Genomic DNA, 13,848 nt, shown 5'->3' with positions numbered 1-13,848 from the left:
GGAATTACTGTCACATCCCTGTCTAGCCACTTTGCAAACAGCGGGGATGTTAGCAAGAGCTAGCAGTGCACGGTGAATGCTTCCTAAGGGAGCTGTGATTGCTTTGGCTGGGTTCTGCCGTAGCCGTTTCCTGGTGATGAAGAGACTGTAGGCAGACAATCAGAGTGGTTACCATTTTCTAATAACCACCTCAGGCTTTTGGCACCGAATTCTCTGGCACTATTTAAGAAAGCTCTTTATGTTATTTTATGCTACTTGTCAAGTCCAACTGCTTGTCTAATTCCTCTGGGAAATATGACACTGTCCATCAAATAGCTCACCACAGTGGGATCCAGTGTGTGCTTTACACAAGTGAAAAAATGAGTTGGTCACTCAGTCGTGTCTGACTCTTTGCAACCCCGTGGACTGCAGCCTGCCAGGCTTCTCTGTCCATGGAATTCTCCAGGCAAGAGTACTGTAGTTGCCATTTCCTCCTCCAGGGGATTGCCATTTCCTCCTCCAGGGGATCTTCCCAACCCAGGGATCTAACCCAGCTCTCCCACATTGCTGGTGGACCCTTTACCGTCTGAGCCACCAGAGAAATGTGCTTTGCACATGGGGTTGTTAAAGGAGTTGCACATGGGGTTGTCAAAGGTGGTCATCTCTGACAAGCAAACAGCAAAGAGAGAAAAATTTTTAAATGGCCCCATTTTACCCGGTTTTCCCATCTCTGGTCCCATGGTGTTTTGAAATCGGGTTGTGGTCCGGAGTGAATGACACAAGGAAACACTTTGCTGCTTGTATTGCCTACTTGGTTTTCATGAACCTCACATGGACTGGCTTCATCCTGTCCCCAAGTCCATTAGCCTCTATCTTCCTCTCCGCTTCCTGTGCAGGCTTCCTCTGGTTTGTGGGCTGTGTACTTCGTCTTGTTCCTTCAGGGCGAGGACTGAGCTGCTGGTCAAACAGTTTCTGTGGTGGCTTCTGCCATCTGCTTATCATCCAATCCCAGGCTCAGGTTTTCCTTCCTTGTTTTTTATACCTGAAATAGCTCTTTTCCCGAATTTTTCTATAGCTTTCTCTTTCCACCTTCTTTCCCTTCTTCACAGTAATTAAACAGAAATAATGCTCCCTTTCCACACTTTGACTTTGTAATACTTTTTTTCCTAAAGAGTTATGTTCATGAGACTAACCAAAACATGTTAAACTTGGTATTGATTCGATGACTTCATAAACCCCAGACTCCTTGACAGCTTGTGTGTGTGTGTGTGTGTGAATGAGCTGGCTTGAATCTCTGCTAATCTACCTGAATTTCCTTCTTAAGGCAGTTACATATAATGCCGCTTAAAAGGAATCATCTATATAAATTTGCAGTTTGGCAGGCAGGTTCCTCCTGGGACTCTGGAGGATTAATAATAAGTCATGGAGATTACACGTTCATGTGGGAAATAGGAAGGCCCAAATGTGGGTAAATACTACTTAAGAAGACCCCACATCACAAGGAAGGCTGGAGGTGTTTTGAAGACTCTTAAAACACTCCCTTTGTATCACTTACCGCAGTGAACTTTCTCCCTCTAGTGTGTGTTATATTCACATTGAGTCATTCCAGCGATTTTGCTTTTAGTCTGCATATACCGTGTATGGTCTGATCTGGGTAGATAAACCAGCCTTATAGGTTTAAAGGAGATTGCATGAGCTGCTGCTGGGAAGTTTTTCTTGAGTTAGTTAGGAACCTGTGAAACTTAGTCCTTGATATTCCAGTAGCTGTTATTGGTAATAAAATCTGGTCCTCATAGCATGGAGAGGGACCCTGGTGGGCAAATAGAGGGAAACCCCTTACTCTTTTTTTCTGACATCCCCACAAACTTATGCTGTGACCTTAATTTAAGAGCTTATTGCTTCTCTCACTAAAAAATTACAACTTTTAATACTTTCTGCTAAACAAAAGTAAAATTATAAGAATGTAATACTCTTCCAACGCCCTGGAAATTGTCAAAGACTGCCCAAGGATTCCCCAAGAGCTGGACTGGGTCTGACTCAGAGACTGTTTCATCCATAGAAACTTAAATTGTTTCTATATGCTGGGAGTATACAATGAATGAATGAAGGCACTCGATGAATAAAATGAATGAATGAAAGGAAAGATAGAACCAGAGTCATATTTTAGTAGCCTAATTATATATTTTCAGAGTAATGTATTTAAAAAGGGACCATGATAACACATTTCTAAAAGGAGCTAAGTGGCATATTTGACACTTTCCGAGAAGGGATTCTGCTTCAATCACTTGATCTAGGTTTTCAATTTCGGAAGCACTGAGAATTCCCTGTGGATGAATACTGGTGAATTTTTAAGGCAAGCTGAAGACCCAGGCTGCCCTTGTGGACATTAATACTCCCATGGAGCACTTTCCATGAAAAAGAAAAGTGTGGGTTTGCTGTCTTTGCATCAGAACTCCTAGGATTTGGCTGACTGCCTGGTTTATCCCAGGACATTAGTCAGCCCACAAATTCCACATTTGTTTATTCAGACCAGAGCAAGTGAATACTGCCATTCTCCCATCTCCTTAGTTGGCAAATGCTTTGTTAACCTGAATTGAGTTCTGCAACACAAAACGAAGTGACTAATCTTTTGGGGGTTCCCCCTCCCAGGTTCTTGTATGAGCAACTGAATCTAGAGACCACAAAGTCCCCACTGTCAGTTTTCCTCACACTGTCCTTTTATTCTGATGCTTCCACATTGTACTTTAGGAAACCAATACCTTCCAGAGTGTGGTTGAACTGGTGCCACCATTAAGAAAAGGAGGTTACGGGACTATTTAATGTTGCAGCAAAGGGCAGCTAGGTTGATTATTCTCATACTCTTTTTAAAAATCAACATATATTTGGCTGCATTGGGTCTTAGTTGTGGTGCCAGCTCTTTAGCTGTGGTGTGCAGGCTTAGCTGCCCAGTGGCATGTGGGATCATAGTTCTCTGACCAAGGATTGAACCAGCATCTCCTGCATTGGAAGGTGGATTCTTAATCACTGGACCACCAGGGTAGTCCCTAGGTTGATTATTTACTCTTATGTAGTCTACTGCTGGACTTCCCTGGTGGCTCAGATGGTAAAGCATCTGTCTACAATGTGAGAGACCTAGGTTTGATCCCTGGGTTGGGAAGATTCCCTGGAGAAAGAAATGGCACCCCACTCCAGTACTCTTGCCTTGGAAAGTCCCATGGACGGAGGAGCTTGGTGCAGGCTACTATCCATGGGGTCGCAAAGAGTTGGGCACAACTGAGTGACTTCACTTAGTCTACTGCTGAGCGTCTGCAAATCATCACCTTGTACTCTCAAAAAAAAGTTTTCTCCCTCTGAATATGTGGGTTTGAAGGTACAGGAAGTATAAATATTAACAAAAAACAACCAGTTTGGATGATCACAAATATGTGGTAGATCTGGCATATGAAACTAAAAAGAATGTGTATTCATATTAATCACCAGGCTATTTGTTTATCTTTGATTATCTGTAAAGACCTAAGTTTTTTAGGGGAGGTCTGAGGGTCTAATTTGTAAATCACCATTGGCCATGAAAGAATGATTAGTTTCAAAAGACAACTGTTTTGCAACATGGTACAAAACAGAAGAGATGATAAAGGAAATCATAAAAATTAACACTTTTGCCATAGAGTCCCAGTTGTTTTTAATAGCAGGTTGCACATGGCAGCTTGGCAAATAATTCTCCCTTAGGAGAAATTAGGTCTGTAGAAATTCTGCTTGGTATATCAAGTTTTGACTGTGAGTGTGTTTACCATGGATTACCTGTTTTTCTCTCTTCTCTTTCTCCAGCTCTTAGCCAAACTACCTTCCAGATGCCCTCTTTCTACCACACTCCTCCTCCTTAGAATAAGAGGACGAGCATGTGATGTTTGAAGCAAGAAGATTCAAGAATTGCTGCCTGCTAACCCAGCACTTGGATTAGAACAATCTTTTTAGCTTTTTAATGTGAAGTTCAGGGATCACAATTTTTTTTTTTTCACTCACGAGATTTTTGCAACTTGTTATTTTCATACCTGAGATCTGGAGGAAAGCTTAGTCTAAATAGTTTCTAAAATAACCATTAACTCAGGAGATACACAGCCAACAGAAGCTATGTGACAGGAGACATGCGTGTGACAGGAACTTTGCCTACACTACACTTTTTTGATCACATGTTTTTTTAAGGTGTCATTTAAAAAGTTTGTTTTTTGGAAATGATTCTTCCCACTATTTTTCTATAGAGGGTCCGGGAAATGTATAAGTAATTTCTGGGTTAGGTGCAGAAGATACATATGCTGGCAAACACATCTACAGTGTTAAAGCAGATTGTCCTTTGGAGATACTTTTTCAGGCTTGAGTTCTGTATTTCTGGATTTGACTCAATGGAAATCTTTACTGAGTACCTATCACATGCACAGCACTCTGCCGAAATAATAGGGGTTGGGGGACTACTGTCTAATTGGAAGACAAGAAGGATAAAGAGAGAACACCTATACATACAGCACAAAGCAGAATAAATTATAATATACAACAGGCTATGGAATATTGTGGAGCAAGAGGGCAATTTTTATTAATGGAGATAGGAAATGCATTACCAAGGTGATGGCATTCTTGCTGGGTCACAAAAGACAGGTAGGATTTTGGCAGGTGAAGAGCCATTCTAATGCAAGAGAATAATAATAGAAAAAGCACAGTGGTCCATTAAGGGCAGAAGCAGGGAAATAAAGGGTGGCTAGGATTATAGTGTGAAGAAAGCAATGGCACCCCACTCCAGTACTCTTGCCTGGAAAATCCCATGGGAGGAGTCTGGTAGGCTGCAGTCCGTGGGGTCGCGAAGAGTCGGACACAACTGAGCGACTTCGCTTTCATTTTTCACTTTCATGCTTTGGAGAAGGAAATGGCAACACACTGCAGTGTTCTTGCCTGGAGAATCCCAGGGATGGGAGAGCCTGGTGGGCTGTTGTCTATGGGGTCGCACAGAGTTGGACACGACAGAAGTGACTTAGCAGCAGCAGCAGGATTATAGCGTGATTTCTGAGCTGCGTGCACACAGCTGTCCATGCCCTCCTCCTTTTTTAAAAAAAATTAATTTATTTATTTTAATTGTAGGCTAATTACTTTACAATTTGTGGTGGCTTTTGCCATACATTGACATGAATCAGCCACGGGTGTACCTGTGTCCACTCCATCCCAAACTTCCCTCCCACCTCCCTCCTCAACTTCCCTCCCACCTCCCTCCCCAACTTCCCTCCCACCTCCCTCCCCAACTTCCCTCCCACCTCCCTCCCCTCCCACCTTCCTCCCCATCCCATCCCTTTGGGTTATCCCAATGCACTGGCTTTGAGTGCCCTGTTTCATGCATTGAACTTAGACTGGTCATCTATTTCACATATGGTAATATAAATGTTTCAATGCTATTGTCTCAAATCATCCCACCCTCGCCTTTTCCCACGGAGTCCAAAAGTCTGTTCTTTATATCTGTCTTTTTTGCTGTCTTGCATATAGGGTCATCGTTACCATCTTTCTAAATTCCATATATATGTGTTAATATACTGTATTGGTGTTTTTCTTTCTGACTTACTTCACTCTGTATAATAGGCTCCAGTTTCATCCACCTCATTAGAACTGACTCAAATGCATTCTTCTTAATAGCTGAGTAATATTCCATTGTGTATATGAACCACAACTTTCTTATCCATTCAACTGCCAATGGACATCTAGGTTGCATCCATGTCCTAGCTATTGTAAACAATGCTGGGATGAACATTGGGGTACATGTGTCTCTTTCACTTCTGATTTCCTCAGTGTATATGCCTAGCAGTGGGATTGCTGGGTTGTATGGCAGTTCTATTTCCAGTTTTTTTAAGGAGTCTTCACACTGTTCTCCATAGTGGCTGTACTAGTTTGCATCCCCACCAACAGTGTAAGAGGGTTGCCTATTCTCCACACCCTCTCTAGCATTTACTGTTTGTAGACTTTTGGATCGCAGTCATTCTGATCAGTGTGAGACGGTACCTCATTGTGGTTTTGATTTGCATTTCTCTGATAATGAGTGATGTTGAGCATCTTTTCATGTGTTTGTTAGCCATCTGTATGTCTTCTTTGGAGAAATGTCTGTTTAGTTCTTTGGCCCATTTTTTGATCGGGTATTTTAAGCCCTCCTCCTTGAACCATTGTTTGCTCCAGAGTCACAGTGCCCCCTGGCTCTTTGACAATCTTACCAGCCATTGCTTCTCAGTTACCCTTCCTGGCTGTCCTTCCTCAGCCTGAGCTCTACATGTTGAAAGGTGTCAGCATCAGTTTTTTGTAGCTTTCTTCGTCTGGGTTAGTAATACTGAAAGTGTTAGTTACTCAGTCGTGTCTGACTCTTTGCAACCCTGTGGACTGTAGCCAGCCAGGCTCCTTTGTCCATGGAATTCTTCAGGCAAGAATACGGGAGTGGGTATTCATTCCCTTCTCCAGGTGGGAGAAGGGGATTTTCCCAACTCAGGGATCAAACCCGGGTCTTTGCCTCGCTTGCTATCATTTAAGTATTAACATCTACTTGCCAGTAACCTGCAATTCATTAACTTTCCCCATGACCCATGCCCTGACCTCTAGGCTGTATATCAAATTGTCTATTCAGCATCTTCACTTTTGAGGCTAAATATCAGGTCTCTTGGTTCTTTGCCTGCCCCCTCTGTGGCAATCCTGCTCATCTACTAGTCTTCCCCATCTTAGTTAATGAGCCTGCCATCCACCTAGTTGCTTAGCTCCTCCCCACCCCCAAACGAAGACTTGTTCTAGAGACAGCCTTTTGTCTCACTCTCACCATATACTAACAAGTATTTTGAGTCCACTTCTATCCCACACCAAACAAGTGACTGTGGTTTTTGTCATGTTTTATGTTAGTAAGATTTGACTCGAAACACACATGAATTATCTTGATAAAAATAAGCATTAAATTAAAATATTACCTTTATAGAGATTGTCTCTTGATTCCTTTCTAGCAATTAGCTCCTAAATTACCCAGAAGACCCATGTGTTCTTAAGTTTGCACATGCATTGGAATTTATTTTTCCCAACTTCTTTAAGGGCCTTCATATTTTCTTACCCTTCAGACCTAGATGCTGTGGATTAGATACAGACCTATATGCCCTTTTTAAAAACTTGTTTCATAGTAAAAATAACAATAATGATGACAACAATAGTATTAATAATACTATTAATAATTAGCACCTATTAAGACCTGTGGGCACTGCAGAAAGCACTGTAGATTCACTGATGGTCTAGCCCTCACAGTGACACTGGGATGGATACTATTACTGTCCTCATCTTAGACCTGCCCAAGGTTACACAGATGGAAAGTGGCAGAGAAACTGGATATAGACTTGTTTCTGCCAGACTCCAAAGCCCATGTTTTTAACCAAAAATAATTTAAAATTCAGAACCACTGAATCTTCTCTTGCAAAGAATATTTTGTCTGCCACACTCAGTAAGATATAAAGATTAGCTCTAGAAAGATCATATAATATAATAAAATAGACCTTTTTACGTCACTTTTCTATAGGCCCCATGGTCTATTTTTACATAATTTCCAAGGTAACTTCACTTTGTGGGTGCTGAAAAATTGCCATTCATTTATTTTTTTCCTTTAACATTCATCTCTTCTCAGTCTCTCTAATGGACGACTTCACTGACTTCAAAACTGTAAAGGGAGAAACCAGGAACAAACATGAACCTAACGAGAGGATGAAGTGAATTATTAGAAAAGTTTCTCAGAGGAAGAACATTCATTGCAGCCATTTCGATCTTTGTACTTGACAGTGAGAGTACCACGTAAGCCTGAATGAAAACAAAACGAGATTGACTCAGGATAAACCAGGTTATGCTATGGTGACAACCTCAAAATCTCAGTGCCTTAAAGAGTGCTCACTCACTCATGACATATGCCATCAACGGCCACATTCTATGATATATTCTCCATCTATCCAGCATCTGTTGAACCCCTATGTCTTCATTCTGGGCACAAGGGTCATTTTTTAGCTTCATGTAGAAACTACCTCAGGAGAAACCCCTGCACACAGAAGTTCTTTGATTGACTTTGTTTGAGGCTTTAAATGCTTCCTTGGAAGACTGGTTACCCCCAGTGCCTTTTTCCCCTTGGTTTTGGGCCATTCTGCAGTTGGAATGGTCTAAGTTGTGCTTCTTTGGCTCTGAGGGCCCCCTCCAAAATTCTTCTCCAATTTCTATCATGGGCTTTGGAGGCAGATGAGTAGGCTTGGTCACTTACTAGTTGTGTGGCATTGTACAATGTCTTCACCTCTCTCAACTTTAGTTTCCTTGTTTGAACAGGGCTATTGTTCATTATTTGAACAGGGAAAAGTGGCTGCATTTGAGAAAAAGCCAGGAGATGATATTAGTAGCAGCTGTTGATGACTTGGGTGAGGCAGAGGAAAGAGGCAAGGATGTCCACCAGGTTTCTATCCTGACAAATGGGTGACGATGCATTTTATTGAGGAGGAGATAAGAGAAGCAATTTGTGTGTGTGTGTGTGTGTGTGTGTGTGACAGAGACAGATAGAGATCAATTTCAACATAAGGATTTGCAATATTCTCCAGATATATTAAAGCTTACTTTAATGATACATAGGCGTGTGACCGGGACTGATAATAGAGGTTTCAAAGTCCTTTGCATAAAGAAGATAATTGAAACTGTAGAAGTAGGTGAGAGATACTTCTCAAATGAGCAGAGAAGAGAGCTCAGGGTGAGCCCTAAGAATTTCTTTATTTAAGAAATAAATAAATACTCTATAGAGAGTAGAGGATTCTTCCCTCAAAAGTTAGCTTTTATGTCACCATATCCCCTCCTTTTCCTCTTCTGTCTCTGGACATCTTTTTTTAGGGGGGGGGAGTTGAAGAAAAAGATTATAGCCTCAATAGAGATGTATAGGAGAGTAGGGAGGAAATTTAATCAAGTGAAAAGATTGAGATGTATTAAAGTTTTAAGATCAGAGACCATATGTTTGTTATGACAATAATCTGAATGGCTTAACATTTTACTTGGGAAGGTTCAACCTTCTAGGTACCAAGATGGCATTGATCCTGTGTTGGGAATTTGCCAGGTAACTGCAGCATAAGAAGAGACATCTAGCTGAAGGCACTGGTGGTGAGTAGTTCAGATAGCCAACTACTTAGAGTCCTTTTAGGGGGATGCTCATGGACTCTGAGGAAATGAAGACCCAGGAGCTGGAGGACTCAATGAATTTGAAGAGCAGATATGTTCAAGTGGGGGTCCTGAGAGCTTTGAGGGAAAGATGGCTAGGTTAGAGAATTACAGTGGTTGTAGTTAATGGTATGGAACCATTCTGGTTGATGACAAGTCTCAGGGTGTATGCTGGCAGTGTGGGGAAGTCTAATTGGAGTGGAGGTGAGAATTGTTATTACGTATTTGAGGCCAAGGAACAGCAGATTGAAGGTGGATTGCTCCCAAAGACACTGAAGTTTTCTGGAACAATGGCAGAAGTTGGGTTTGAGAGGAGGAGTGTTCTGTCTTAAAGCATGTGACCAGAGGTCAGTAGATGATAGAAACATGTAAGTGTACATAGTAGTATTGTCAGATGTCAAAGATGCCAGGATGGAGCTGTGGTGGTTCTAAAGTGGCATTAATGGGTTAATAAATTGTCACCCCTATCCTTAGTTCTATGGTAGGTGAAATGTACAGTTAGTGTGGGGAGATGTTGTGTTTATTGGTTCTTTTTCTTTTACATAAAGGATGAAGATTCCAGAGGGTTTAGTGGTTTGAGGAGAGAAGCCAGAGAGAAGAGGTACAGAGCATGAAGGGGTTAAGAACAGGGGAGGGAAACTGACTTCCTTTTGGCATATGAGGATTATAGGGATGGAAGCCTTAATTGGAATTAATTGACCACAGACATTCCAAAGGTGGAATTAGTCATAACAAAGATGTCGGGTCTGAGGTGGGGTCTGGCCCAGTCATGTGTGGGTGAACTCACTGTCTGGGGACTAGGGTCATCAAGCATCTGAACATGGACCCCCTTCTGTGTGCAGGATGGAGGACCCGGCCTCTATTCCCTGGCGTGGTCTCAAGATGCACCGAGTGGCCACATGCAGGGTAGTTGTCATTTAACATTTCATTTCCCTGGAGTTGTGAAGATTCAACACAATCATTTGTGGGAAAGCACTTTAACAACTATAATCACAATAAGTTTGCCAAGTTTTAGTGTTCCCCACACCTTTGATGTATTTCTATGTTTTTCCATGTAACTGTAACATATTCCTTAAGATAATAAGGACTTTCCTCTAATAAAGACAAAGCCAAGATACTTTATTTACAGTGTTAGCCTGGCACCTGGGCTGATTCTCTGTAGTGTTTATGTAGTCTTGATGTGGACTGGCATCTTTCCCTGGACCTTTGAGTATCTTCCTCAGCAGCTTCTCATGGCCAGATGCGCCATCTCTGTGTCTTTTTATTACAACGCCCAGACTCTCTTCTAGGCCACCCACCAAGTTCTTTGCTCCAGTCTTAAGGGTGCCCACAGCTCCAGGCTCATTTGTAAAACAGAGCTGACTGACACACCTAAGCAAGGGATGCCAATCTAGTCTAGTTTTCCAGGTACTGCTTGATGATTTGATAGAAAGGCATCCACAGGAAAGTGGTACTAGATTCTGAGAACTGCAGTTTTACAGTGTTCAATGTCTTCCAGACTTTCTTGGAAAGAGGCAGATATGATACTAGCCAAGAAAAAGTCCTTCCTTTATTAAACCCCCTATGTCCCTTTGAAATTTAACTGAGACTGTACTTGACTTTTTAGATGTTAAATTTTCTTGGAAGAGGAAAGAAGCTCTTTTTTTTTTTATTAAAAATAATTTAAAACCAAATATCAAAATGAATCCACCACAGGTATACTCTTGTGGTTGCATAGGCTTTATTTTTTTAGGCAAGGGGGTGTTAATTCCCAAGTAATTCATTATCTTTGTTGTGTCATCACTTTTCTGTTCAGTGCAGTATAACACACTTGGTCAACTATTAAGAGGTGTACAAATTATTTTTAGTAAAATGTGAGTCAGTCTTGGGAGAAAAAACTAAGCTATATGTTTACAACAGTTTACAACATTCCAGAGAATTGAATAGAAGGAGAAGATACTTTTTTCTTCAGCATCTGTTTGTACTCCGTCCCTTTATACTGGGCAAAAGGGCCATTTTATTGACTTCATGTAGAAACTGCCTTAGGAGTACACCCTGTATGCAGAAGTTCTCTGAACTGTCACTGATATTTTTTTAAGGCTTTAAATGCTTCCCTGGAAGGCGGATAAATCCCACTGCCGTCTTTCTCTGATGCGTGAGTGTTAATCTTTCAGTTGTGTCCAACTCTTTGCGACCCCACAGACTGTAGCTGACAGGCTCCTGTGTCCATGGAATTCTCCAGGTAAGAATATTGCAGTGAGTAGTCATTCCCTTCTCCAGGGGATTTTCCCAAACCAGGGGTCAAACCCAGGTTTCCTGCAGCATTCTTATTTTTTTTTTAGTATCATACCACTCTAGGCTCCATGGGGTATACCCATCAATGCATAGGGAAGAGATGACTTTTTTTTTTTTTTTTTACAGTTGCCCTCTGCAGAGTCATCTTCTGGAAGAAAACCCCAATTGCCAAGGATAAACATATTTTTGATCGTCTTCCTTTTTTTGTAAGTTTGTGGAAATTTAATATGTGAGCATTCTTTGCATAATTTTATGGGCTCTAACATTCAGATGGAGACTAGTATTAATTTTTTACTGTAAGAAGAAAATCTGTACTGTATCTTCTCTTTAGGAGATGGGACTTAATCATTGTCATCTTTTGTACTTAGTGGTTCTGCCAAGGCAGTGTGGTCAGAATGAGGATGGAATTTCAAGTAAAAGAAACTTGGGAGAACATGAGCTTGGTTGAGTCATACAGGCAACTATTTCAGCTTCCTCACCTAACACAGCGCTAAAATGTGTTACTGCAATTACAGAGTGCTGATTTAAAGGGAAAATGAAAAGGATGACTGCACAAATGTAAACAGCTATGCATCTTGGAAGGATGTGGAGAGCTGAGATATGAAGGAAGAATAAAGCCTCTCTTTTAAAGCATACAGCCCACAGCAGTAAGCACAGTGCTGGCCCCATAACAATGGTTCTATAATGTTTGTTGATTGAGCTGTTTTTAAAAATAGTACTGTAGCATACAAATCAAAGAGCCTCCAAATGTCTTTATAAAGTGTAAGAAACAGGCTTTAACATTTCCATATTCGGTTACAAAACACAAGTCTGAATTCAGAGTATTTGTTGGGTTGCAGGTGAAGAAGGTAAAAGGAATCAATGAAATTTGAAAACATTCAAAGCCTACTTTCCCCCTCACCTCCCAATTCTTCTTTCTCTCATTTTCCTCTTCTTATTTCAGGAATCCAACAAATTTTCTTTTGGTTCATCAACCTCTTGTATTTTGACTCAAGACAACTATAATTCATTGAGCAGGAACCATGACTTATTGGACTCTGTAGCCCCCATGCACATCATAGTCTAGTGCCTTGTACATAAGAGGGAATTTAAATATAGTGGAATGTTAGTTTGGTTTTTATTTTCTCTTCCTTTCCCAGATATTCCCCTTTTTTCATTTGTATAAACATAAAAAGAAAATTTTTCTTCATTTTCCCCAAATTTGATAAGACTACTCCACACTCCCATTTTCTTGTTCCCATCTGTGAACATGACAGAAAGGATCCTGGCCATTGAGGACTTTACAGGCCTCAACCAAAGGAGGCAGCACTGAACTCTAGGGAAGGAAAGTTCTAGACGTGAGGAGGTATGATAGAGTCCAAGAGATCTTGAGAAGTATTCCTGGAGAACTTGCAAGTTGAAGGAAAACAAGGCTGACTAGATGACACTGGGGAACCAGAATGCCAGTGAGAAGTGTATTCCAGGCAGACAGGATTTGAGAGAGAGCATGAATCATTCAAGAAACCCGAGAAGTGGACTTTCCACAGCAGGAGCATGAGGGTGTAACTCTTTTCCAGTGCTGTAGTGGGTGGTCTCTAAGTGGATTTGCAGTGACAATAACATCAGTATGGCAATACCATGTGAACTCTTCTGGTAAACATACACGCTTTCTGAACTCATTTGTTGGCTTGTTTTTCCAAGTTATGGTCAGTGAGTTAAGTAAATGAAGCCTCATGGAGCTTAGATAATACTTCCCACTAAGTTCCTTAAATTCCAAAGCTGGCAGTAAACTGATGGTCAACCTAATAATTGAGGTCTAAGAAGTAATAGCCACACCCAAGTTGATAATGCGACCCATTAGGCAGAGCTTTTCCTGGGCTACAGTGAGTCCTGCAAATTATGCCAGGGACCCAGGCCTTGGTCTCCCTTGCTAGTAGCTGTAGATGTCATCATTCCTGTAACTGAAGACAAGAGGAATGGCTTGCCGTCCTCTTTGAACATTATCTTTCCTTTCCTAGGTTTTAAAAAATTCAATTCTCCCTGTATAAAAATAATGAAGTGGAATATAGGTGTGGCACATAGAGTGAATACCCTGCACCCGGGTCCCTGTCCCGCAGCTCCCTACAGCAAGATTTTGCACCCTAGAGTCCTCTGGCATAATAACCTCTGGCTACGGAGGGTGAGTAGGAATATTATCAGTTAACAGATTCCCAAAACACAGAGACATTTTTTCTCAAATTAAACACAATAGCTGGGCAATATTGATAGGAAACAAATTGTACACTCAACAAACTTCATTAAAAGTATTCTCCAGGACTTTCTTCGTGGTCCAGTGGTTGAGAAACTGCCTGCCAATGCAGGGGATGTGGGTTTGATCCCTGGTGCAGGAGGATTCCA

At 41.4% G+C, this 13,848-nt stretch overlaps 2 long non-coding RNA genes across 6 annotated transcripts in view; both read left to right on the top strand.

Moving 5' to 3' along the window:
* LOC147366729 (uncharacterized) overlaps positions 1-13,848 on the top strand; it is a 104,960-nt gene that overhangs the window by 61,828 nt on the left and 29,284 nt on the right. For 3 of the 5 annotated variants that reach the window (XR_015169048.1, XR_015169050.1, XR_015169051.1), the window contains one exon: positions 3,805-6,957. This is a non-coding gene — a long non-coding RNA (uncharacterized LOC147366729). Of the gene's footprint in view, positions 1-3,804; positions 6,958-11,598; positions 11,679-11,987; positions 13,131-13,848 lie in introns of those variants that run through there. The other 2 variants (XR_015169052.1, XR_015169053.1) reach the window with 2 other exon arrangements.
* On the top strand, positions 9,642-11,413 carry LOC147366730 (uncharacterized). The gene is made up of 3 exons (XR_015169054.1): positions 9,642-9,799; positions 10,041-10,104; positions 11,277-11,413. It is a non-coding gene; the product is annotated as an uncharacterized LOC147366730 (long non-coding RNA).

The sequence above is a fragment of the Bos grunniens genome, chromosome 8 (genome assembly GCF_055505025.1).
Source record: "Bos grunniens cultivar Pamir isolate PY7600 chromosome 8, Bosgru_T2T1.0, whole genome shotgun sequence".
In the NCBI taxonomy this organism is placed as follows: Eukaryota; Metazoa; Chordata; class Mammalia; order Artiodactyla; family Bovidae; genus Bos; species Bos grunniens.
The sequence above is the reverse complement of the archived record's forward strand: the minus strand, read 5'-3'. Positions and strand labels throughout refer to the sequence as shown.